Source organism: Macaca fascicularis, chromosome 12 (assembly GCF_037993035.2).
Source record: "Macaca fascicularis isolate 582-1 chromosome 12, T2T-MFA8v1.1".
NCBI classification, from domain to species: Eukaryota; Metazoa; Chordata; class Mammalia; order Primates; family Cercopithecidae; genus Macaca; species Macaca fascicularis.
Window position 1 is genome coordinate 42,947,631 of NC_088386.1, and position 27,580 is coordinate 42,975,210.

Here is a 27,580-nt window from a genome sequence, read left to right on the forward strand (position 1 = left end):
TTCCTTTCATTACTGCTCTAAAGCTTTTTAATAAACTTTCACTCCTGCTCCAAAACTTGCCCCGGTCTCTCCTTCTGCCTCATGCCCCTAGTCAAATTCTTTTTTCTGAGGAGGCAAGAATTGAAGTTGCTGCAGACCCATGCAGATACCTTCCTCTGGTAACACAAGCAGAGGCATATCCAGCATGGGTCAGCAGGAGCAGTCCACATAAGGCACAGGCAAAAATAGGGTACATCATCTGTAAATTTTGAAGCAACAATTTAAATGACAAGAAATCAGCCTACCTTTGATTATCACCATGTGCCAGCAATTCCAAACAGCGTCAGTGGTAAACTACTCCTCCCTGGGGGGGGGAAAAAAAAAAAAAGTGTTGGCCTCATTTTTTTTTTTTTTTTTTGTGGGATTCGTGTGACTTTTAATTTTTTATTTTACTAATGTCTTACGATAAGTGTGAGGAGTAAAGACAGGGATTGGGTAAAAGTAAGGAAGAAGAGAAAAGTGTCTTTCAAGTTCCTTGAACTATTGAACCACGTGCTAGGATAAGAAAGTTCAGTAAAAGCATCATGTCCTTATCACCAGAGCTCTTAAAGGAGACATGGAACAGAGATGGGGCAACTCTTTAGCTCTGGCAGAAGTGACTGCTGGACAGAGAACAAATCCTGCATCAGCCTTGGCACACATGAAAGACTGGGCAATGCAGATGCTACACAGTTGGGCAGATGAAGAGCTGACTGTCCAGAATCTACTTCTAGCAAGCGAGTAGGCGCATGCACACCCCTTCTCTGGTCTGGGTGTCTCTTCCTCTCCGGCAGGACCCCACCATCTGTGCAACCATGGGGTAAGTGTTGGGGAAGTCTTTTAGAAAAGAGAAAGATTTCTTTCTTATATTTGCTGGTGGTGTTGATTGACCAGAAGTGGTTGTGTTTTTTTTGTTTTTTTTTTTTACTTTGGGGCAGCAGCATTGTGTTCTAGTGACAAAATATCCTACACTGAGCACTCGTAAAAGGCATAGGAGAGTGAAAGTGAGGCATTTTTAGGACCTAGACTAGTGGGAAGGGGAATACATGGATTCTAAGGGTAAGGGGATGAAAAAGCTAATTCTGTATCACCACAAATGAACTGACACGTAAATGACACCTTGGCTTCTTCCACTCATAGAAACACTCACTTCCTCTAGCTTATACTACTAAATCTAAGGTCAGCTTCATCACAGTTTGGAATAACTATTTACTGTGCTTCTAAAGTAAAGGTGAAAAGCTACATCCTTAAGGTTTTTTTTTTTTTATCCTAATTAAATGGATTTGTGTAAGCTGAAAGCCTAAAGTCAAGGGATTCTTTTCATTATTTTATATGTTGGGAGAAACCCTTAAAATTCATCACTGCCATTTTTTTTTTAACCTACAGAATTGAAAGAATATAAAATGGGCAGGGATAAGCAATTACACGAATCATAGACATGGTCAACATGCATCTAATTTTACCCACTGAGCAAAGAGAGCAAATGGGGGTAAGTTCTTTTGAGAAAAACCAAAATGTGTTTACATGGGAAGAACACTACACTAGACTATTTTTTTCCTACATAGAAGAAAAGTATATGTGGAATTGAGGGAGGTGGAAGGTGTCCATTAAACAAACACCTATTATTTGTGAAAGTTCTATCAGAGTGGAATTGGGTGTGGACCATTAGTTTATCTTTGGCAGTGATCTTACGTTTTAGGTATCTAGAGTAAGATTATTTAGCTGGGTAATGGCTGGGTAGCGTGAATAGTTTTAATTTCAGTTCACAGCAAATTACGATGATCACAGATTTAGCACCGTAGTTTGCACTTCCTCTGCACCTGAATCATCGATCACTGTGAAGCGTGAGCTGAAGGTCAAAAAGCTGTATTCTTAGATAATTCATCTGTGATTGCTCCAGGACTGCAGTTTACTTCAATCTAAGGGGTGGTTTTCTTATTACAGAAGGTAAGTATTCAATACTAAATAGGAGACTGAAGCCTTGAAGATACTTTATAGTGGTGGCAAGTGTTATGGTTCAGGAATAGGCTGTTCAACAAGTCAAATGCATATCATTCCCTCTTAAGCATTAACTTTTTCAAAGCAATGGAACTATATTTTTTGGCTTGAAAGGGTGGTTTCTTCTATATTTGATTTCTCGGTTTTCTTAGTAGATATCACTGTCTCCTCTAATATTTCTTCAAAACTTTCCTCTATCTGGGAAGTTGTCTTAGAAGCTACCTCAGATGCCTCCTCCTCCTCTTTCTTAAGTGATAGCCCAGTGGATGAGACTTGGAGGTTGTAGAACTGAGGATTCTAGGTGGGAGCGGATAACTTGGATTGGAAAGTGGATTCAGCCTCGAAATGCCTAACCCACTGGTGCTAAAACGTGTCTCCTCACCTTCCAGCAGTTTCCTGTAAGCTGCTATCTCAATGTCAAGAGCCATTTTGACATTGAGCAAGTCCTGGTATTCCCGAATGTGGAGTGCCATCTCACTCTTGGTGTTCCTCAGATCATTCTCCAGCTGCCCAATGCTACCCTGGTAGCCAGCCACCTCGGCACCGTGCCGCTCCTCCAGCTCCAGGATCTGCCTCTCCAAGGACTCGTTGGCCCCGCGCAGGCCCTCGATCTCGCTGGTGCGCGCCTGCAGCTGGCGCCGGTATTCATGGATCTCCTCGCCGCTGGTCCGGATGGCCTCTATGCTGCGCGCCGCCTGCGCGTTCAGGTTGGCGAACTTGGACTTGTACCATTCTTCCGCGGACTGCAGGTTCTTAGCGGCCAGGGACTCATACTGGGCGCGGATCTCCCTCAGCGCCGAGGTCAGATCTGGTTTAGCCACAGCCCCATCCACCTCGGCCGCGGCCTGCGACGACGCCTGAAGCGTGGCCAGCAGCTCAGCTACCTCCTCGTCGTGCACCTGGCGCACGAAGGCCAGCTCGTCCAGCAGCGACTCCAGCTTCTTTTCCAGGTCCAGGCGGGCCAGCGTGGCGCCGTCCATGTCGCGCTACTGCGCCTTCAGGGCACCCTCGGCGCCTTAGCGTCCGCAGCAGCTGCACCTCTTCGGCCAGCCAGTCGCGCTCCAGCACGGCCTGCGCACGCGCCGAGCTGCCCTCCTCCAGCTGCGCGCGCAGGTCGCGCAGCTCGCGCTGGAAGAGCTCGCCGACGCACGACGGCTGGGCGTGGCGCTGTCGCAGCGCCGCCACCTCGCCCTCCAGCGCGCGGTTTTGCGTCTCCAGGTGATGCACCTTCTTGATGAACACGGCGAAGCGGTCGTTGAGGCCCTGCAGCTGCTCCTTCTCGTTGGTGCGGATGATCTTGTAGTCATTGGTGCACGCCGCCGCCTGGCTCAGGTCCAGCCCGTCGGAAGCCAGCGGCAGGCGATAGGCCAGGCAGAGGCCGAGCGATGAGGCCGAGGAGCAGGCGGCCGAGGAAGGGTGTTGGCCTAATTTCTGAACAAATACTGGAGCTCTTCAGTTTTAATAACATTTACAGAAGCTTCAAATTAGCCCGTTTTATTCCTTATCTTTTAATAAACATTGTGTTCTACATAGAAGTTAATTTGGAGAACTCAGTTACACAGTCGCCCCCCAACCCCCAGCCCCCCCCAGTGTCTGTTACATATATTTAAGAATAGTTTCATAGCGACTAGGACTTGTTCAAGCTTTCGTTGTGTGCAGTTTACATCCCTATTTCCATGGTACTACATATTCTTGTGTTTAATCAGTAGATTTGAAATTAGCAATGATAAAATCACAGAATAGAAGGAACTCAAGTTGTGTTTCTTTGTCTTTACAATCATTCTTACTCTTGGGAATTTCTGTGCAAAGAAAAATTTAAACTGAGGCAAGGTGAAAACAAGTATTTTTTTTGTTTTTATTTCATCTATGAAATATTTTGCTCAATATGAATATCTTTGAAATTGACATTCGTTATCTTGCCAATTGTTTGCTTTAAAACTAAGAAATAAAATTATAATTTTTATTATAGTTGAATATAATTTTGCCATAGGGAAAAAGGTGGTGGTAAAATGATCTACTCTGAGTGTCTAACACTTTAGTACACTATTAGCCAGAGACTCTAAGATGCACTCACTCATATATCTGGAGTTGGTGCTGTTGGCAGGGATGCCTGAATCTTCTCCACAAAACTGCCCCTCCAGGAGGCTAGACCAGCTGCCTCACAAGATCTCAGGGCAATGTTTCTAGAAGGTGAAGGTGGAAGCTGAAGGTCTTGTAAGACTTACTAGCAAAAGAAGTTGCACAATTTCTCTTTCCCGATATTCTATTGGTTAAAGCAAGTTCTCAGACTCAAAGTGTGAGAAAATAAACTTCACCTCTGGGTAGGAAGGGTTACAAGTTTTAATAATATATTTATAAAAGCTTGCCCCAGGGGTCCTTTGTAATGCAATTTTAAAACTCTCTACATAAATTGCTGGGGAAACCTAATTTATTTATGGTTACCTAGAAACTGTTAGGTTCCCAACATGCTAGGAGCTCCTGGAATTGCTGCCTTTAAGTCAGTCTGGCCATCCCATCACTCCTTTGGGTAATTACTGCTAATTACCTCTAGGTGTTAGCAATTAATATCGATTGACCCCAGCTGAGTACCCCCAGGCTTTGACATCATACAGTCTCTTACCCTTATAGACCAGATATTTCAAAATCTGTTGCTCGCCTCTTCAAGGTCTTTTGTCATTCTTTTCAAAGCTACATTCTAAACTGAGCTAGGGCAATTAGGGTCTGACTGTAAGATCTTCCATGGGGGAGGATTATTTTTTGCAGCAGTTCAGTTTGTCAGTAAGAGAATATGAACTTAGTAAGAATTTGATTTGATTGTGGACCAAATCTGACCAAAGCTAGAAAGAATGCCTTTCTTCTTGTTACAGCCTTTGATTTTGATCCATTGTATGGCACACCTACTTTTAGCTTTTATTATGCTTACGTGTACAATGGACACATTTGAAGTCCTGGTAGACTTCAAACACTCTGCGAACAGGGTTGATGTTGTCCTCTCCCTTGTATCTCCCACAATATCTTGGGCAGTTCCATAAACAGTGAGTCCTAATAAATATCTATTGAATAAATGAATGCATAGAAACTTTCCCTGTGTATTAGTAGTCATAATACAACAAAGAATTTAAAAATGGGTATAACCCTTACTCCCCTACACCAGAGAGGAAGATATCAGAATTGAAGATCAGCTAACCAGGGGACGCAATAATTAAATTTGTGGACTTTGATTCTGTATTTCTATTCTCGGGGCTAATTTTTATCTGCTTAAATGTAAGCTTCTCCATAAAAGAAAATCATTGTTCCAAGTTTCTTGAGGTGTAAAGGGAAAAACACAAAACACACATGTTCATTTCCTGAAAGTTCCAATAGCGGCACCAGCGTAGAGAAGGCTTCCTCCACCACCACCCTCCAGACCGTGACAATGCTCATCTTTGTTCTCTTAGCCTTGTCGCCTTTTCATTTCCTTCAGCTGTGTATGTCTTCAAGTCTTTTGTCTGCTGCCTGAAGAATGAGTATTATCTGAAAGAATAAATGACCGCTTGAGGAAATGAAAGTGTACAATCAATCTTTTTACAAGTCTGTCTAATGGTTATTTGCAAAAGAAGTGAAAATGCTGAAACACTTTTGGTTTTTAAGAATACAGTAAGCAGAAAATCTGCCTAAGGATCCCAACAAGTATTGGTCCAACCAAAGTGAGTTAATGACATAACTGTACTACTTCATTTAAAATTTTCTTTGATTGTTGCTAACTTTGTTAGTATTACTTTAATCAGTGATTCTCATATTTAGCTAACATCAGAATTGCATGCAGAGCTTGTCAAAATGCAAATTACTGGGCCCCACTTGCAGAATTTCTGATTCAGGCCTGGGGTGGGGCTCAAAAATGTGCATTTGAAATAAATTCCTGGGTAATACTGATGTTTCTGGTCCAGAGACCACACTTTCTCAAAGTGTGATTCTCACATCTGACTGAAACTATCTTTATTCATATATGGCTCCCCACCCACACGTTCCTAACTCTAACACCTCCTTAAAATATCTCATGAAATTCTATAGTCATTTATAGTTGAACTCCGTTTATCATTAATAAATGTACAACTAAAAATAAATAAATGTAAATCAGAAGAGATTCAGTGGATAATGTCGCATGATCAAAATGTAAAATTGTTTCAAACCACAGGCCTTTTTACCAAATCAATAACTCAAAATGATTTACTATGTACACTTTATACGAATCAGTCCACTTCAATAAATAGAATTAAATTATGCTTTTCAGATAAGCAAAAATATCATATAGAATTATTGTATCTAAAGTGATTTCACTTTGGGGGTAGGGGCACAGAAGGCACCAGGATCTCCGAAGGGAGAATATCTAAGTCAGTGAGATCCACCTGGTCCTGGATAACGGCCAGAGACAAAAGATGAAAGAAAATTAGAAGAAAAGAGTAAGTTGCCAGGCTAAGGCTTTTGCTCATATTGAAGAGAAATAGTCAAAACAGATGGAGTCTCCATGATGACCTAGAAAGTCTAGCCCCCCATCTGTGGTCCTCAAACCCACATCTTTACTCCTTCTTCTTCTGCAGCTTCCAAATTAGACACACACATGTGTTCCCTCCAGTAGGCCTTCCTAGGTTGAATTCCCTCTTTCTTTCACAATGCACACAGGCTTTTAACAAATGTTTATTGAATGAATAAATGAATGAATGAGAAGGCAGTAGAAATAAAGAAAAAGTTATAAACTTAGAAGAGGAGGGGAAACTGATGTTTGCTCTGGAGTGGAGCAGGGATGTTTTGGCTGAGGATGTTCTTCATATGTATAGAGTCAGAGAGAGGTGACCCGCAGGCAGGGCTGCCACGCAGAGCTGTGTATAGGGTATCACTAGAAAGCTCAATCTAGATTACAATTTCGATGCTAAGCCCAAAAGTTGTGGGGAGCACCACCAGCCTCATTGAATGCAGAGGTCTACAGAGGAACCCTATAGTGTGGGGGTTAGAAATTAGGACTTTGGGTAAAATAAATTATAATTGGTTCTAACTTGTGTGATATACAGATTTAACCTCTCCCAACCACCATTTATTCATCTGTTATGAGTGCTAAATAGGACTGCTCCTGCTTTCTGCAAAATGCCTACAATACATCTTTCTCAACTAGTTTGACCTCTTCTGTCCATACCTTGACCTGCTTCTCATTTCAGTCAACTATGGGAATAGAAACTCCAGTTTGTCATTTCTATTCGTGGAACTGGCCCCTGCCCAACTAATCCAGTGTCTCCCAAACTCTCTCCTGCTATGACACATTTGATAATTTAGGCTTCTTGTATCACAAAGAAATATCTAAGGTCGTAGTATGCTGGTAAATATTGAACAACTAGCTCCCTGGAGGAAAAAAAAAAAAAAAAAAAAAAGCCCTGATTTGTAGTATTCACCAATATCTATGGTGTAAATGCTTCCACTGTGCCAATTTGAAGTTACCAAAACAAAATCACAGAACAGAGTTCAAAAGAAAACTATAATCAGCTTCGGTGAGCCTTTCAAAACTGGCTCCAGCACAGCAGTATGAGATGATTTAGGGACATCCACCACTCCCACCATTCACTTCTTTCTTGTTCCCTGTTCTTTCTGTCTTTTCTTCATTTCTATGATCGTCTGCCACAACTTCTGTTCCTTTCCCCATGTGTCTGTCAATTCTTGGGACTATTGACTACTCACTCAGAAACCCCACCAACTTTTCTAAGCCCTGATCAAGTCCCAAGTCATAAAATTGTGATCTCTACAAATAATATACACCACCAAGATAGTACTGAACTATTACTACTGAATGAATTAAGAGTTGATTCTGTGGCCTCATGTAAAACTCGCTAGATATTAAAACCAAAGAATCTCTGGCCATTAAGTTGGTATGTAGAATGGGCCAATAATTGCCAGTCAGTATCTCTTAATTGCACAAAGCTCAGTATCTCTTAATTGCACAAAGGTATTACAAAATTTTCCTGATAAAGTGGGAGAAAGCAGTAATGGTAGAGCAGAGAGACCTGGGATGAAATTAGCTCCTCAAGCCCCAGGCTGGGATTAAATTTTCAATGTAAAATTTTTTATGAATGTTCCATCCTTTAAATTCTAAATGAAGTAGAACTGTCTCCTATAGATAGGATTATTTCCAGGACCGATATTGGGCCATACCATATTCTAAAGGATTATTCCTCCCACCAAATATAACCTCTTCTCAGCACTCCTCCAAAAGTCTTTGTAATTGGATCCATTACATGGAATCATCTTCTACCTCTACCCTGCTCCAGCCACTCCTGTTGAAAGGAAGAGTAGAATACATAAGCCTATCAAGTTAAATGAGTCTTTGCCAAAGTGTGGGCAGCAGGGGCCTCTGAGAGTCACACTACATAAAGGGCATTGTGGGATAGGTTCAGATTCAAGGCCTCCTTTCAACTGCTTAAGAATTGATAATAAAGTACATTCAAGAGAGAACAGAGTGCTCCATAGCTTCAGACCAGTAAGAATGCTCTTTGGAGAAGATTGTTGAGATGCATTTGTAAGTTTTCTGCCTGCTTTCAGAGATGGGGAAATATGCTTAATATGGCGCTCATCTTTCACTTAGATATGAATTGTATAATTCAATCTCTGGAGTCTAATACAGAACAATTGTTTCATATTAGTGCAGCTACATTATATGCTCTATGCTTTAAATGTTCACCACTCTCTTTGGGTGCTCTCAGCTCCTAATAAGAATGCTTTGAAGAGGCAATGTTCCAAGAACAACCTTGGATTTAGACTTTGGGATGAGTAGTAAATCAAGGTGTGGAGCCATCTTTTCAAAAAGCCACTAAAATCTAAGGAAGGCCACATAAGATGCTGTGTTTCAAAATAGTTTTGCTTTGTGTAATATATGTTCCCCCTTGTCCTTACTCTATTTCCATTATTGAATTTTTTTTATTTAGTTGGAATTGTCCCATAGACTTGCTACTTAATTTTAAAAATGGTAAATAAGATGATTACTTTGCAGGCGCTACCTGCTTTAAAAATATATGCAGTAAAGTATAATCTTACAGAACAATTAGAAAGTAATTATTTGCATTAGAGAAAGAACCATTCCTTAACAAAGAGCTTCATTCATTTAAAAAAAAATACTGTATTTTGACAGTGTAGTTCAACTGTTACTGATTTACGACAATTGAAGAGAAGAAAAGAATCCAGGAAAGTAAAACTAAAAAAAAACACATAAAAGCTAAATGAAGGATTTGGGGCTGGGGATAATAAATGCCACTAACAACTGACTCAAATACCAATAATGACATTACTGCCAAAAGTTTATCTATTGCTTACCTAGAGCTTTTAGCCAGAGTCACTGATGCTTGTTCCTAAGACTGGATTAAAGTATATCAAGAAGATCAGTTGACCTGCCAGTGAGGAATGGAAAAAGTTTTCTAGTCCTAGGCAAATGCACAGATTTTTTGAGTAATACCTGACCCTCTTGGCTGGGATTTTGATATTCTGTCCAGATCCAATTCCACTAACTTCAGACAGTGGTCAAGACAAGATCTTGAAAACACTAACTAGGTCCAACTGTAGCCTCTCCATTCTCCTAAATTCTAGACTCCTGTTGCCATGCCCTACCTGGCACACAGGACCTACCTTTCTAAGAATGAAAGAAAAAACAAAAATGAAAACAGACGAAAGTAACAATGACACCCTGAGAGGAGCCCCCCCCCCCCCCCCCCGCCGCATGTGCCATTCACCTGTTCTCTTACATTACTCACCCAGCATCTCCACAGGCACGTTGAAGGTAGAAAACTGCCTAACAGACCTCTTCATTCTCCAACTTTCTTGCTTTCATCATTCAATGATCTTTTAAAGTCCATGGAGCCCACAACCAAAGAAGCAGTAGGTGATGGCTTTTGAGTGGACAAGTTTCAAGACAATGTGTTTCATAATACTGAACATCAAGACATTAACCACAACAACATAATGAGAAGCAATAGCAAAAAGAGTTCTATGAGTGTCTAATACTCCTCTGTCTATAGGACTCAAAAAGTAGCATGGACCTCAATGTACAAAAGAAACAGGAATTCTCTTCACTTTAAGGGAAAAAAAGAGAACCCAGCGACAGAGTGAAGACTGCATCTTTAGTCCCAGCTCTCCTCTGAAATTTATTACCTCTCTGTTAATTCGGGGGAGGAAAGTGATGTATACAAGAAAATGTCCAAACTTGAGAAGTGATCTTATACCTAGAGAGGCACTGGGGTATGGAAGAAAGAGCATTGGCCTAAGAGGCAAAAGAACTAGGCTCTGTCATTGGCCCTGTGACTTCTATAAACTATGTAAATGGCCAAGTGTTTGTTTCCTCATCTGTACACTAGGAATAATAATAAATGCTCCTACCTCCAGGGGGTTCCCATGAGGGCCAAGTGAGAAAATGAGTGGGAACAGTTTGTCTGACAGCCCTAATGAAAGAAGTCACCACTGCATAAACCGTGCTTAATTTTATCCCTTATGTCGTATTCTTTGATCTCACTAGAAACTTTCCATTTCAGTCCAACTTTGTTATTTGTTTAAACTACTAGCCAAAACATAACCTTTACCCCTTCCAGAGGTTACCCAAAGCATAAGGAGAAAAATCAGACCTATCAGCTAAGCTGCAATGTCTCCAAAGACATGATGAAATGCTGGGGCATAAGGTAAGGCTAACACCATCCTAAAAATGGACCAGAGATGAGATAATACATGCAAAAGAGCTCTGAAACCATAAAGCACTAAACTGCTGTGTGTTGTTACTGTTAATGAGGGGGAAGTTGGGTTTGGGTGACGGTATTTCGTGGCTGGGCCCAAGGTCGCACAGTCAGACCTCAGACATTGCATAGACAGTTGCTGTTCTGACTGAAGAACCAATGCCCTCGTCATCCTTGTCTCAGTATAGACCCTGAACATTACTCATGCTGCTTCATTATTCTTGTTTTAAGGCTTTTGTTGATTTCTCAATAGAGTTTAAATGAGGTTTTCCTTCACACCTACTTAGAAACACTGGAAAACAACATACCCACACCCTTGATGTGTGTCATTTTGTGTATGAGATGTCTTTAAAATCCTTGGGCTTAACTGAACTAAATTTCGAAGACTTACTTGCAAATTGGAGATCAACTCCCTCTTGAGAGAAAATAAAAGGAAGATACATAGCTTGGTTATCGTGGCTGTTGGACAAGATGCTAATGCAACCACAGCCACCAAGCTAGTGGGTGCTGGTATACTCTCTGTACTTTTTAAATGAGATGGTTTTAAAATGCACCACAGCATTGACCTTCTAAACAAAAGTCATTGCCTCTAACTTCAGTTTCTTTTTCCTGGCATCTTCTTATTTTTTACCCCAGAAATAACAGAACCTTAATATACTTCTCCAATCTTCTCCCCAATCCCCCTTACACTTGCCAAACCAATATCCCTGAACCAGAGTTCTTAACCATAGACTAAAGATTTAAGAATATACAAATTCAAGGGAGGCTGAAGCGGGTGGATCATGAGGTCAGGAGATCGAGACCATCCTGCCTAACACGGTGAAACCCCGTCTCTACTAAAAATGCAAAAAATTAGCCGGGCGTGGTGGCGGGCGCCTGTACTCCCAGCTACTAGGGAGGCTGAGGCAGGGGAATGGTATGAACCCGGGAGGAGGAGCTTGCAGTGAGCTGAGATCGCGCCACTGCACTCCAGCCTGGGCGACAGAGTGAGACTCCATCTCAAAAAAAAAAAAAAAAAAATACAAACAAACAGACATATATATATATATATATATATACAAATTCAAAACAAACTACTTTAGGTGAATAAAGACTAAGATCTTAACAACTCATCCCATTATTTGTCTTCATTTATACTGAAAGCACAAAAACAGTCAGAATGTTTGTTTATTTATAAAGATGACAACCACCAGTTCCAATGGGTCTCTGTAACAAATGTGTTGTTCAGCATTGAGTGTCAGACCAGAGTAATAAAGACCTAAGTTCAAAGCATCATGGAATTTGAAGAGACCTTAAAGGTCATATCATCCAATCTCAACAGTTTACAGATAAAGAAGCTGAGATCCAGGGGACAGAATCCCTTGCCTGGGCCCACACTGTTGGTTAATAGTCTCATCTTTCTGGTCCACCACTCTGCATTACACCATGCTGAAGGTTCCCCTTGACCCTCTAAAAACAAGCCTTATTCCCAGATCCAGGACAATAACATCTTTGCTCCACATATTGAAATCATTAGTATAAATTTTAAAATAGGTTATCCTATTCATATATCCTTATATATAGGTCTTTGGAACATGCTGCCATCAAAACTTCAAGGATTTGTGGATAGAAGATAGCACAAGGTCATGTGAAATTAAAATATATATATTTATTTTAATTATGAAAATTATTTGTAATTAATATTAGGCAAATAGCAAAATGCAGTAAAGTACCAAGGATTTGGAGAGGGGATCATTACTCCCCCACTGTTAAGTCACAGCATGGTAAATAGGCTATTCGGAAACGAAAATGCTCATAAATATATATATGCCATCCTGAGTACCCCTTCATTTCAATAACACTAATTGCCCTTTTTTTCCTTGCTGCTCCTAGCCATATTTCTTGGAAAACAACAGCTGTGTTTATTCAAATAGCAGCATACTGATGACTTGATGATAGGGTAATCTGCTGGAATCCAAGTGTGACAGTCCCAGAGATAACTTCTCGGCACACCAGAAAAGTATCCTTTGCATAGTACAAAGATTTGGAAAGGAATCCCCACTTTGTTAGCACGTGGGATTGGGTGTTCTTTATTTCAACTGGTTGCGACATTGAATTTCTTCCAACAAGTATCATATTTTCTGGTTCTTGCAGAATAATCTTCCCATACATCATTGTCACAAAGTAAATCGGCAATATGAACATTTTCACTTCAATGGCTTCTAAGCAAAGGGATTAAACAGTGCCTTGAATTACAATAAAAACAGCCACAAGATTCAGTTCAAAATCAGAGCAATAAATTCTAATTGTTGGTATTTCTCTGAATCAATGGACACTGGAGGGGATAATACAGCTTAAGAAGCCATTTACTGGAAAAACAAAACAATACAAACAAAGAAATGAGACCCAAATATCCCTGGAAATGTAACTAATTAAAGCTTAATTTCCAAGGGTACCAAGGGTTAAATTTCTACAAGAAGTTGTCATCTTTCTTGATGATGACCACTCAAGACATATTTCTACTGAATATAAGATTTATAAAGAGTATTTAGACATAAAATAAGTTCAAAAAAGCTAATCAATATTTTAAAGTAATAAAGTAGTTGGTCTCTTTTAATAATAATCTTTATAACTTAGGAATTTTTAAATTTTATTATTGAGTCTTGATGTTTATCAAGAACTTAATTCTTTTCTTCAGGAGGCATTGTCAAGTCAACTTAAAAGGACAGATTTGTATCGCCAATTACCTTAAAAATAACAATAACAAGTACATATATAAAGCAGTATGTTTCAGGTACTCTTTCATGTTCTTGGATACATTAGCTCTTTAAATGAAGAGATTCTTTTTTTTCAGATGGAAAACCTGAAGCACAGAAACCCTGTCACTTGTCCAAGCTCACCCAGCTAGTAAGCAATGATCCCAGCCCACGCTTCTAATTCTACAGTTCATGTTCTCCACATGGACACTATACTTCTTTCTTTTTTTTTTGAAACGGAGCCTCGCTCTGTCGCCCAGGCTGGAGTGCAGTGGCCGGATCTCAGCTCACTGCAAGCTCCGCCTCCCGGGTTCACGCCATTCTCTTGCCTCAGCCTCCCGAGTAGCTGGGACTACAGGCGCCCGCCACCACACCTGGCTAATTTTTTTTTTTTTTTTTTTTTTTTTTGTATTTTTAGGTAGAGACGGGGTTTCACCGTGTTAGCCAGGATGGTCTCGATCTCCTGACCTCGTGATCCACCCGTCTCGGCCTCCCAAAGTGCTGGGATTACAGGCTTGAGCCACCGCGCCCGGCCACTTCTTTCAAACTAAGTATAACATGCAAGAAAAAAATCATACATGACTTAAAAGCAAAATTTTATAGATATTAATAATTCCTTCATATTAAAGGTCATTTATATGATATTTCACCAAAAAAAGGAGCCTATGGAAGGAGACTAGACTTAGAAGTCCTGCTAAGGCAGAAAATTTTTAATGCGGATATACACCTGGTGCACGAGACTGAAAATCAATTAAGGAAGCTCATGTCCTCAATATATCAAGAAATTTGGACATTTTTCGAAAAGACTATTCTCTCTGTTTCCTGGAGAGAAGAAAGGGAAATAGGTTTCTGAAAAAGTCTGTTCAGGTTGGGTGAGACTTTAGAAGAGCTTTCTGTCTGCCAAAATGAGTTCCCAAAAAGAGTTATAAAAATTGTTCTTCTAGAAGTTATGTTTGTATTTTGTTTCGTCTGATGTTGGTTTTTAATACAGTAGAATGCTACAGAACTAGAATGGTTGGTGAATTCCTAAAGAGAAACTAATTAATGGTCTCTATCATTTCATGAAGGCAATTCTGTCTTTTGAATAAGACCTTAATTCAGCAGATAACAAAGTCACACTCTGTTTCTTTACTCACTTAGGATAGTTTTTGGAATATTCCCAATGCCACTAAAAAAGTTCCAAACCTCTCTATGTACCATCTTCCCCTTTCCTGCATGGATTATATCTTCACTGTAGATTTCAGGTGTAAGTTTCCAAAATGAGAATGGCAATTTCAGTCTAAAATGGCTAACACACGTGACAGAACCTCTCCTAAATTTTCATGAAAATTGCCAAGTGTCTACATGTGTGTTTCTATATCAATATGTAAATAAATGTATGTGCATGTCCATGAGTATCTGTGTGTTTGTCAGAGATTTTGTATGTGTCAAATGAAAATGAAGGTAGGCATAGGGAAAAAAGTAGAAATTTAGTCTCAAAATTTACAGAGGATCCCAAGGGGAAAAAACAGAAAAAAAAGAATTGGAGCAATAAGTAAAGATATAACTAAAGAAAACATTCCAAGCTTTTAAAAATGTCCTAAATACATGCATATAAATAATTCAATATGTTCCAGAAAAAAATAAGTAAAAAAAATCTATATCTAGAAGAATCCTTGGACAGTGTTTTTCAAGAATAAATAAATTTCTTATAAACATTTAGAAAAAATGTATTCTACACTTAAAGGAACAAAATTAAAGTTAGCCTCAGACTTCTACTTTGTACATTAAATTGCAGAAGATAAGGAAGATGTATACAGAATTTTGAAAGTAAATTTAATATCTAGAGTAATCTATTTGAAATGCATAATTAATCATATCTCCATATTAAAACTTCTCAAGGATTTTCATTGCCCTTATAACAATGTACCAAATCCCAACAGTGATTCACATGGCCATCCACCATCCACAATTGAGTTTTTACCCACTCTTTATAGGATTTATATGTCCCACTCCTCTTCACTTTCAGTGTTTTAAGTATACTGGTCCTCTTTCAGCCTCTCAAATTTGCCATCTGCTCCTACCTCAATGCGTCATTCATGGAGTTTCTGTTACTCAGAATATTCTTCCTCCTACTCTGCATTTCTGCTAAAATTTCAGGTCTCAGTCTAATGCAATTTTTTAAAGTGAAAACGTTCTCTGATCCTCAAACTAGGTTATTATGTTGTTCCTTCTGAATTACATACCCATATAATCACCCTTATCTCTCCTTTTTGTCTTCATATCCTTTATGTTTTAAATATCTGCTACCTAGTAAATTAAAAGCTCCAAGAGGGCATGGGCCATATCTGTCCTATTAACCCTTATAAGTCTAATATTTAACATTGTGCCAGGTACATAGAGGATGTTCAATAAATAATTGTTATAGGAATGAACATATTAATGAATGAAACACAAATATTCTTAAACGTTCAAGAGCTTGGAAAATATATTACCTATATGCCATTCTTTAAGAGTATGTGTGTATATGGGTGTGTATTTCAGCCACTCAAAATATTAATCAAATTAAGAGCTCAAAAATGAAAACAATGTACTGTAAAATGACCAGTGGTGAGGACTGAGATCAGTGAAATATGCATTTGCCTACAAAAGTATTGAAAACATATCACATTAAAGGCAAATAAATAAAATCCAATTTGAAGTTAGCTAAAAATTATCTGTAATATCTGTTAGTTATGGCATTATAGCTGATTTTTATTTTTTCACATGTTCTTTTATATTTACCAACTAGTCTATAAAAATATAATATTTTTATAATTAAAGAATTACATATTTTTCTATAGAAGAACATACAGTGAAAATTAGGGACTAAGCACAGTTACTCATACCTGTAATCCCAGCACTTTGGGAGGCAGAGATTGGAGGATTGCTTGAGCCCAGGAGTTACGGACCAGCCTGATCAACATAGTGAAACCCTTTCTCTATGCAATTTAAAATAAATTTTTTAAATAAAAAGAAATCAGAAAAAAAGAAAACTGTAGGGAAGGGAAGACCGTAAATAAAATGTTCACTGCATTGTCTTTATCAGGGATAGGTTTAAGGACATGGCCCTTTGACCCTATTTTGACCAATAGAATACAAATAAAAATCTGCTGAGAGGGAGCATTTCTGGAAAATATTTTCCTTCCTGATGAAAATGGGGGGGAAATGGGAAAAAATTATTTTTGCTTCTTTCTTTTTCAATTTTAGATATGGCTATGTTAGAAAATTATTCCACTACAAAACATCTGAAGATTGCTCATCTACTATACTGCCAGAAAACAAACAAACAAAACAAACAAAAAAACCAAAAACCTTCTATTCTCTCTCATTATAAAGATTTGTTTAATTTGTTTATTTTTATAACATTATTTGGCTTTTTTAAAGATGATTTAGGTTTTTGTTTTAGATTGCAGATTTGTTACATGGGTATATTCTATAACACTGAGGCTTGGATTCGACTGGTCCTGTCACCAGGTAGTAAGCATAGTACTCACTAGGTAGTTTTTCAGCCCTTGTTCCTCTCCCTCCCTCTCCATTCTGGTAGTCCCCAGTATTTATTGTTCTTATCTTTATATCAATGTGTACCCAATGTTTGGCTCCTGCTTATAAGTGAGAATAGGCAGTATTCGGGTTTCTATTTCTGTGTTAATTTGCTTAGTATAATGACCTCCAGGTGCATCCACATTACTGCAAAGGACATAATTTCATGTTTTGTGGTGGCATAGTATTCCATGACATACACACATACATATATATATATATATAAACACACACACACACACACACACACACACACACACACACAATATTTGCTTTATCCAATCCTTCACTTATGGGCATCTAGATTGATTCCATATATTTGCTATTGTGAATAGTGCTGTGATGAACATACAACTTTATGTGTCTTTTTGGTAGAACAATTTTTTTCCTTTGGGTAATTTACTAAGTAATGAGGTTGCTAGATTGAATGGTAGTTCTGTTTTAAGTTATTTGAGAAATCTCCAACTTGCTTTCCACATTGGCTAAACTAATTTCTATTCCCACCAACGGTGTATAAGCATTTAAGATTTGGGAATTTAAAATCTTATTTTCAATCTACTCTTGTCTTGCCTTAACTTTTAGAAGATGCTCTTTAGTATGATGACTCCTACTGTTCTTTACACCTGAAAGGATTTAACCTGTTTTTATCCTGTGAGTTTTAGTTTTTCAAGCCCAATTCAGATACAATCTTCACTATAAATTATCTTTAACATTTTGAGAAGTAAATTCTTTTGGATTTATTTTTTGTTAATCAGCCAACTAATTTCATTAGAAAACTCTTGCAAAGTATTAGGGAACAGGTAAGCCTATGTGCAACAAATATTCAAGAGATACAACTAGAAAACATATATAGATTCTGAGAATATGGAATAAAAATACATTTTTTTATTCCTCTCACTAAGTACAATTAAAAGTTCTGGACATTATATGTAAGACAAACATTAGTAAACTCAAAAATGGAAAAAAGAAGGCACACTGAATAGGACCTTCAGGACTCAAGAAACAACATGGTAATAAGTTCCCTGGGTTTTCTTTATGCCTCTATATTCTAGTTTCCTAAGAAACTGACAACCTCAAAGAAATAATAGTTGAAATTTTTCCAAATTTTTCAAGAGAGATAGCCTAAATATTAAGAAGCTAAGCAAACCCTAAACAGGAGAAATACTATGAAATCATACTACAAAACATCATAGTCAAAATTCTATAAACAAAGAAACCCTAAAAGTAATGAGATAGAGACAAAAGCTTACCTATACTAAAAAATAGTAAATCAGAGATGGTGGGTTTCTTATCAAAAACTATGAAGGCCAGAAGGAAGTGGCACAGTTTTTCGAATACTGAAAGAAAACAACTATCTACCGAGAATAATATACACGGAGAAAATATGCTTCAGCAATAAAGGGGAACTCAAGACATTCTCAGATGAAGCAAAACTAAGAGAATTGTCTTCAGCAGACCTACCCTAAAAGAATGGCTAAAAAAAAATTCTCTTAACAGAAAATAAATGATAAAAGTAGGATCCTTGAAGCAACAAGAAGGAAGAACTTTGTAAATAAAAATATGGATAAATGCAGTAGTTTCCTTTTCTAAATTTTCCCAAATCATGTTTGACAATCGAAGCAAAATTATAACACTGTCTGATATGTTTCTAAATGTATGTCAATGAAATATTTAAAACAATGCTGATGGAAGAAATCAATGATCTAAAGAACTGGAGATATATAGTTTAAGGATCAAAAGACTTTACATAGTAAAAATATTAGTTTTCCACAAATTTATATGCAAGTGTAATGCAATTCCTATTAAAAGCCTCGCTACTCATTTTTCATAGACATAGATATAGACAAGATTATTCAAAAAATAATATGAAAAGGCAAAAGAAGTGGAATAGTTAAAAACAAAATGCAAAAGAAAAATAATATAAGAGTAATGAGTCTACCTGATTTTAAGACTTTTTGTCTGGCTGCAGTAGTCAAGACTGTGTGATACTAATGGAGCAATCCACACACAGATCAAAAGAACAGAAGAGAGAAACCATAAAGAGATCAACACAAATATGTCCAACTGAATTTTGACAAAGAAGCAAAAACCAATGGAGTCTTTTCAACAAAAAGTGCCAGAACAATTGGACATTCATAGGCAAAAATAATAGTAATCTTGTCACAAACTTTACACTTTACACTTACACAAATTTGTGTAACCTGACACCTTACACAGATTAACTCAAAATGCATCATAGACTTAAAGGTAAATTGTACAACTATAAAATTTTGGGGAAAAAAATTACATGAGAAAATGTTTGGGTTCCAGGTCTTGGCAAAGTGTTTTTAGACTTGACAATGAAGCATATTTATAAAGGGAAATATTAATAAATTAGACCATCAAAGTTAAAAACTTTTGCTCTGAGAAAAAATTATATTAAGAGAGTGAAAAGACAAGTTACATACTGGAAGAAGGTATTTGTAAACCACATATCTGACAAAGAACTAGTATCTATAATATATAAAGAACTATCAAAGCTCAATAGTAAAAAAAGCTAAATCAAACAATACAACTAGAAAATAGGCAAAAATGAGTGAACAAATAGTTCATCAAAGAAAGTAAATAGATAGCAAATAAGTATAGGAAATTAGGTCCAATATAATTAGCCATGGGGACATCCAAATTAAAACAACAATAAGACATTATTACATGCCTATACGAGTGGCTGACATGGAAACAGAAAGTGATAGCAGTAAATACTGTCAAGGATAATGAGATACTCGATCACTCATATGCTGCTGGTGGAGTTATGAAACAGTGTAGTCACTCTACAAAACAATTTGGCAGTTTCTTCAAAAAACTAAACATGCAACTGTTATACAACCCAGCAATTTCAGCCACATGCATTTATAACAGAGAAATAAAAACTTATGTTCATCCAAAACCTTTATACAAGTGTTCATAGTAGCTTGTTTGTAATAGCCAAAACTTGAAAACAACTCAGATGTCCTTTCACTGGGTGCATAATAATTAAACGAACTGATGCACACCTATCATAGACTGCTATTAAGCAATAAAAAGGAACAAATTATTGATAAACACAACAACCTGTAGGAATCTCCAGAGAATTATCCTGAGTAAAAAAGCCAATCCTGGACATAGAAAATGTGGTACATTTACGCCACAGACATATGCAGACATTAAAAAGAATGAAACCGTGTCCCTTGCTGCAACACAGATGGAGCTGGAGGCCATAATCATAAGTGAACTAATTCCGAAACATAAAATCAAATATCACATGTTCTTACTTATAAGTGGGAGCTAAACAATGGGTATGCATGAACATAAAGATAAAAATAATAGACACTGGGGCCTCCAAAATGGGAGATGGTGGAAAGGGGATAAAAGTTGAAAAATTATCTATTGGGTACAATGTTCAGTATTGGGGTGATGGGTATACTAGAAGCCCAGTCTCCACCAGTATGCAATACACCCATTGATAGGATTTGGCTGTGTCCCCACCAAATCTCATCTTCAATTGTAATCCCGATAATCCCCACCTGCCTAAGGTGAGACCTGGTGGGAGGTGATTGGATCATGAGGGTGGTTTTCCACTATGCTGTTCTTGTGATAGTGAGTTCTTATGACATCTGGTGGGGGCTCTTCCCCCTTCACTCCTTACTCTTCTCTCTCCTGCAGCCATGTGAAGAAGGTCCTTACTCTCCTTTCGCCTTCTACCATGATCGTAAGTTTCCTGAGGCCTCCCCAGCCATGTGGAAATGTGAGTCAATTAAACCTCTTTCCTTTATAAATTACCCAGTCTTGGGCAGTTCTTTATAGCAGTGTGCAAACAAACTGATACACCCATGTAACAACACAAAAAAACAGAAATAAAATGGGTATTTTAAAATAATTTTAAAAAGAAAAAGTCAATATCCAAAGTTTATATACTCTATGATACCAGTTATAAAATATTCTTAAAATGACAAAGTTATAGAAATGGAGAACAGATTAGTTGTTATGAGGGATTAAGAAGGGAGTGGGGGCAAGAGGGAAGTGGGGACAAGTGGGAAGTGGGTACAGCCATAAAAGTGCAACACAAGGAATCTTTGTGGTACCGGAGATGTTCTTTATCTTGGCTGTAACAATGCCAATATACTGGTTTTTATATTGCAGTATAGTTTTGCAAAACGTTAACATTAGAGAAACCAAAAAATGAGTGCATGGATTCATTGCATGTAAACGTACAAGTATTTCAAAATAAAAAGTTTACTTAAAAATACATATATGTAAAACTTTCCATAATAAACCCTGATAACAATCTCTAACAAAAAGCAATGGATAAGAAAATTGTAAACCCATCTTGTTCATGAATATAGATACAAAATCCTAGGTTTAAATACCATCAAATCTAATTCAAAAGAACACTAAGGTAATGCTTTCTCATCTTAGCAAAGGATTTATTTTATGACTATGAAGAGTTTGATATTAGGATATTTAGTAAGCAGGATCATAATATTAATAAGCTTTAAAATATTATTATCCCAGCAGTTTCCAAATAGGCATTCAACAAAATCCAATGTCTATTACTTTTTTTTTTTAAAGGTAGGAGCAAAGACTGTTACTGTTCATCAAACGTTTATGTGCTCCATAATCTTTCAGTCCCTTGAATCTAAGTGGTCTAGGCATATGACTAATTCTTACCAATTAAACATTGGAGAAAGAAGAACAGGTGTGCTCCTCCACATGCAATCTCATGCAGATGGTTGAAAAAAAAAAAGAGCTGGTGGAGTTAGAATTTGGAAGCAGGCTGGGCCCCTGGGACACTATTTGGGAATAGAAACACTTAAGAGTTTCTATTATATACTATGACATGAGCAAGGGATAAACTTTTGTTGTATTAAACTATAGAGATTTCAGTGCTTTTGCTATTGCAGCATAGCCTTGTGTTACCCCCAACTAAAATAACTGATACAACTCTTCTGAATCAAAAGACAGAATCACATTTAATATTTTCCAAACCAAAATTCCATTGAACAATCACTCTGTGATCTTTGGAAAAGTGGTGCCTTGCATACCTGAGCTCTCTTTTAATAATTTTCAGCACATATTTGCGTACTAAAGGCTCTGAGGAGTCCTGTAGAAAAAAATTTGTATCTTTGTTGAATTCAACATTTCACAAACTTATTTCACAATTTAATCTTTTAAATAGTGAAACATCTATTGACCAGTGAATTTGTATTCTATAGAGCAAATTGAAGAAAATAAGGCACTTGTGCTCATTTTGACAGCATATATACTAAAATTGGAATGACACAGAGAAGATTCACATGTCCCCTGTGCAAGGTTGATATACAAATTTGTGAAGCATTCCATACTTTTTAAATAAGAAAAAAAAGGAAAAGTATTTTTTAAAAAAGAGAAAATACAGCACTGGAAGCATTTTTATGAGATTCAAAAAACAGACCAAAATAGCCACAGTTTTTGCTGACTAAAGTTTATGTTCAAAGACTTTTATCATAGCTTTATTTATAGTATAAAACAAACAATAGATAAATGCATATCTCTAGGTAGAGATATATTTAAGCAATAAATATAAAATGAATTAATAGTGTTTTAAAATAGCATTGAATTCCTGAAAAATTCATATATTGGTGGAGTAAGAAAGTGGGATATAAAATTATACGTATAGTATAGAGCAGGTCAATATACACATATACTCACACCCGGACAAAGAAATACACCAAAATATTAATAGTAGTTATCTCTGGAGGCTGGAATCAGAGGTAATATTTCATTTTATTCTTCATACTTTTTAATATTTTAATCAGAAATATTAAACATTATTTTTAAAAGAAATATAGAGAAAGAACAGCTTCTTACAAAACGTCTGCTTTGTCTTTCAGCTAGCACCTTATAATTAAAATGCTTATTGAGGAGTAATAATCTCTTTCAGCATGAAACATCTCATATTCATGCAAAAATAATCTTAATACTTACTATTTTTAATAAGAAAAATGTGCTCAAGTTGAACAGTTTTTATCAAATACTTGATGTGAGTATGTAAAGGAGAACTTGACTTCGTAAAAACTGTACTATACAACAACATGTTACAATCACTGATAAGATTTGGAGAGGAAAAGAGAGTCTGGGGGCTGGCCGCCAGAAGAGTGGCCTGAAGCTCCAGTGAGTTCATCCCTAGAGTGTGGTCTAAAGGCAGGTGGCAATGTGGTCCAATAGCGTCCCACCAACACCACCACCATCGATAACACGCACACGGACACATGCACACACACCTTCACACTTCACAATGCAAGTTTCTTAAAAGGCCCTTTTCTTTTTTTGTTCTGTGCCTTCCTTAAATTTTGCAGCTGCCCATTTCCTCCTTCCAGGATTTTCTCTATCTAAAATTCCTCTGTTAAAATAAATATCTGAGAGAGCTTTTACTGCATCATTTCCAAGACAAATTTATGGCCAGTGGTAGAATCACTAGGAGTTAACTCACTGACTATTTTATCATCTTCATTGTATAAAAGTGGTTGCCTCATGGGCTACAATGATGAATAAATGACATTAATTAAATGTGCTATATAATTGTTCGTCATTGTTAAAGTTTTCTCAACTATTTTGATTCTGTGTGATCTATTATCACTAAAAAAAACACTATTCTGTTGAGTCTATGGAAGTTTACATAGTAGAGTAAAAAATAGATTGTCTCTATAGACAAGTTGTAAAAATATACTAGTTTTTTTAATTTTAAATTGCCCATTGACCTTTCTAAATCCTAGACTGGAGGCGACCATTTCCATTTTTTAAAGGTCACTTATGACATTGCCAGTATGTGGTTGATAAAGCATTTTTTTTTAACTGTAAGTTTCGAGATACAAGTACAGAATGCGTATGTTTATTACATAGGTATACATGTGCCATGGTGGTGTGCTGCACCTATCAACCCATCATCTAGGTTTTAAGCCCTGCATGCATTAGCTATTTGTCCTAATACTCTCACTTGCTTCTTCCCCCAACCCCCGACTGGCCCCAGCGTGTGTTGTTTCCCTCCCTGTGTCTATGTATTCTCATCATTCAAGTTGCACTTATAAGTGAGAACATGCAGTGTTTAGTTTTCTGTTCCTGTGTTAGTTTGCCGAGAATGATGGCTTCCAGCTTCATTTATGTCCCTGCAAAGACATGATCTCATTCCTTTTTATGGCTGCATAGTATTCCATGATGTACTTCTACCACATTTTCTTTATCCAGTCTACCATTGATGGGAATTTGGGTTCGTTCCACGTCTTTGATATTGTAAGTAGTGCTGCAGTAAATATACTTGTGCATGTGTCTTTACAGTTGAATGATTTGTATTCCTTTGGGTATATACCCAGCAAAGGGATTGCTGGGTCAAATGGTATTTCTGGTTTTAGATCCTTGAGCAATTACCACACTGTCTTCCATAATGTTTGAACTAACTTACATTCCCACCAACAGTATAAAAACATTCCTATTTCTGTACAGCCTTGCCAGCATCTGTTGTTTCCTCACCTTTTATAATCGCCATTCTGACTGGTGTGAGATGGTATCTCAATGTGGTTTTGATTTGCATTTCTCTAATTATCAGTGATGTTGAACTTTTCTTCATATGTTTGTTGACTGCATAAATGTCTTCTTTTGAGAAGTGTCTGTTCATATCCTTTGCCTACTTTTTGATGGGGTTGTTTGTTGCTTTCTTATAAATGTGTTTAAGTTTCTTGTGGATTCTAAATATTAGATCTTTGTCAGACGAGTAGATTGCAAAAATTTTCTCCCATTCTATAGGATCCCTGTTCACTCTGATGATACCTTATTTTGCTGTGTAAAAGTTCTTTAGTTTAATTAAATCCTATTTGTCAATTTTGGCCATTGCTTTTGGCATTTTTGTCATGAAGTCTTTGCCCATGCCTATGTCCTGAATGGTATTGCCTTGGTTTTCTTCTAGGGTTTTTATGCTTTTTGGTTTTACATTTAAGTCTTTAATCCATCTTGAGTTAATTTTTGTATAAGGTGTAAGGAAGAGGTCCAGTTTCAGTTTTCTGCATATGTCTAGCCAGTTTTCTCAGCACCATTTATTAAATAGGAAATCCTTTCTTCATTATTTTTGTGAGGTTTGTCTAAGACTAGATGGCAGTAGATGCATGGTGTTATTTCTGTTCTGTTTCATTGGTCTATATGTCTGTTTTGGTACCAGTACCATGCTGCTTTGGTTACTGTAGCCTTGTAATATAGTTTGAAGTCAGGTAGCCTAATGCTTCCAGCTTTGTTCTTTTTGCCTAGGATTGTCTTGGCTATACAGGCTCTTTTTCATTTCATGTGAAATTTAAAGTAATTTTTTCTAATTCTGTGAAAAATGTCAATGGTAGTTCGATGAGAATAGCATTAAAACTATAAATTACTTTAGTCAGTATGGCCATTTTCGCAATATTGATTCTTTCTATCCATGAGGATGGAATGTTTTTCCATTTGTTTGTTTCCTCTCTTATTTCCTTGAGCAGTGATTTGTAGTTTTCCTTGAAGAGGTTCTTCACTTCTTTTGTTATCTGTTGCTATTGCTATTCTCTTTGTAGCAATTTTGAATGGCAGTTCATTCATGATTTGGCTCTCTGCTTGTCTATTGTCGGTGTATAGTAATGCCTGTGATTTTTGCACATTGATTTTGTATCGTGAGACTTTGCTGAAGTTGCTTATCAGCTTAAGGAGTTTTGGGGGCTGAGATGATGGGGTTTTCTAGGTATAGAATCATGTTGTCTGCAAACAGAGACAGTTTGACTTCCTCTCTTCCTATTTGAATATCGTTTATTTCTTTCTCTTGCCTGATTGCCTTGGCCAGAACTTCCAATACTATGTTGAATAGGAGTAATAAAAGAGGGCATTCTTGTCTTGTGCCAGTTTTCAAGGGAATGCTTCTAGCCTTTGCCCATTCAGTATGATATTGGCTGTGGGTTTGTCATAAACAGCTCTTATTATTTTGAGATATGTTCCATCAATACCTAGTTTATTGAGAGTTTTTAACATGAAGGGATGTTGAGTTTTTATCAAAGTTCTTTTCTCCATCTATTGAGATAATCATGTGTTTTTGTCACTGGTTCTGTTTATGTGATGGATTACATTTATTGATTTGCATATGTTGAACCAGCCTTGCATCCCAGGGATGAAGCTGACTTGATCATGGTGGATAAGCTTTTTGATGTGCCGCTAGATTCAGTTTGCCGGTATTTAATTGAAGATTTTTGCATTGATGTTCATCAGGGATATTGGCCTAAAGTTTTCTTTTTTTGTTGTTGTGTCTCTGCCAGGTTTTGGTATCAGGATGGTGCTGGCCTCATAAAATAAGTTAGGGAGGAGCCCCTTCTTTTCAACTGTTTGAATAGTTTCAGAATAGTACCTGCTCCTCTTTGTACCTCTAATAGAATTTGGCTGTGAGTCCATCTGGTCCTGGGCTTGCTTTGGTTGGTAGGTTATTACTACCTAAATTTTAGAACTTGTTATTGGTCTATTCAGAGATATAAATTCTTCTGGTTTAATCATGAGAGGGTGTATGTGTCCAGACGTTTGTCCATTTCTTCTAAATTTTCTAGTTTATTTGCATAGAGGTGTTTATAGTATTCTCTGATGGTAGTCCGTATTTCTGTGAGGTTGGTTGTGGCATCCTTTTATCATTTTTTATTGTGTCTATTTGATTCTTCTCTCTTTTCTTCTTTATTTGTCTAGCTAGCAGTCTATCTATGTTGTTATTTTTTTCAAAAAACCAGCTGCTAGATTCATAGATTTTTTTGAAGGGTTTTCACATCTCTATCTCCTTCATTTCTGCTCTGATCTTAGTTATTTCTTGTCTTCTGCTAGCTTTTGGATTTGTTTGCTCTTGCTTCTCCAGCTCTTTTAATTGTGATGTTAGGGTGTCAATTTGAGATCTTTCTACCTTTCTGATGTGGGCATTTACTGCTATAAATTTCCCTCTTAGCACTGCTTTAGCTGTGTCCCAGAGATTCTATTATGTTGTCTCTTTGTTCTTATTGGTTTCAAAGAACTTCTTGATTTATGCATTAATTTCATTATTTATCCATGAGTCACTCAGGAGCAGGTTGTTCAATTTCCATATAGTTGTGTGGTTTTGTGTGAGTTTTTTAATCCTAGGTTCTAATTTAATTGCACTGTGGTCTGAGAACTTGCTGGTTATTATTTCAGTTCTTTTGCATTTGAGGAGGAGTGCTTTACTTCCAATTATATGTCAATTTTAGAATAAGTGCCATGTGGCACTGAGAAGAATGTATATTCTGTTGATTTGGTATGGAGAGTTCTGTAGATGTCTATTTGGTCCACTTGATTCAGAGCTGAGTTCAAGTCCTGAATATCCTTGTTACTTTTCTGTCTCGTTGATCTGTCTAATATTGACAGTGGGGTGTTAAAGTCTCCCACTATTATTGTGTGGTAGTCTAACTCTCTTTGTATGTCTTTAAGAACTTGTTTTATGAATTTTGGTGCTTCTGTATTTGGTGCATATATATTTAGGATAGTTAGCTCTTC

At 37.3% G+C, this 27,580-nt stretch overlaps 1 non-coding gene and 1 pseudogene across 1 annotated transcript; one reads left to right on the forward strand and one right to left on the reverse strand.

Annotated features, from left to right (window-relative positions):
* Nucleotides 1–699: 699 nt before the first annotated feature.
* Nucleotides 700–27,580, reverse strand: part of LOC102136618 (alpha-internexin-like) — a 54,475-nt pseudogene continuing 27,594 nt past the window's right edge.
* LOC123568098 (U6 spliceosomal RNA) lies at nt 22,302–22,408 on the forward strand. The gene has a single exon (XR_006691327.1). It is a non-coding gene; the product is annotated as a U6 spliceosomal RNA (small nuclear RNA).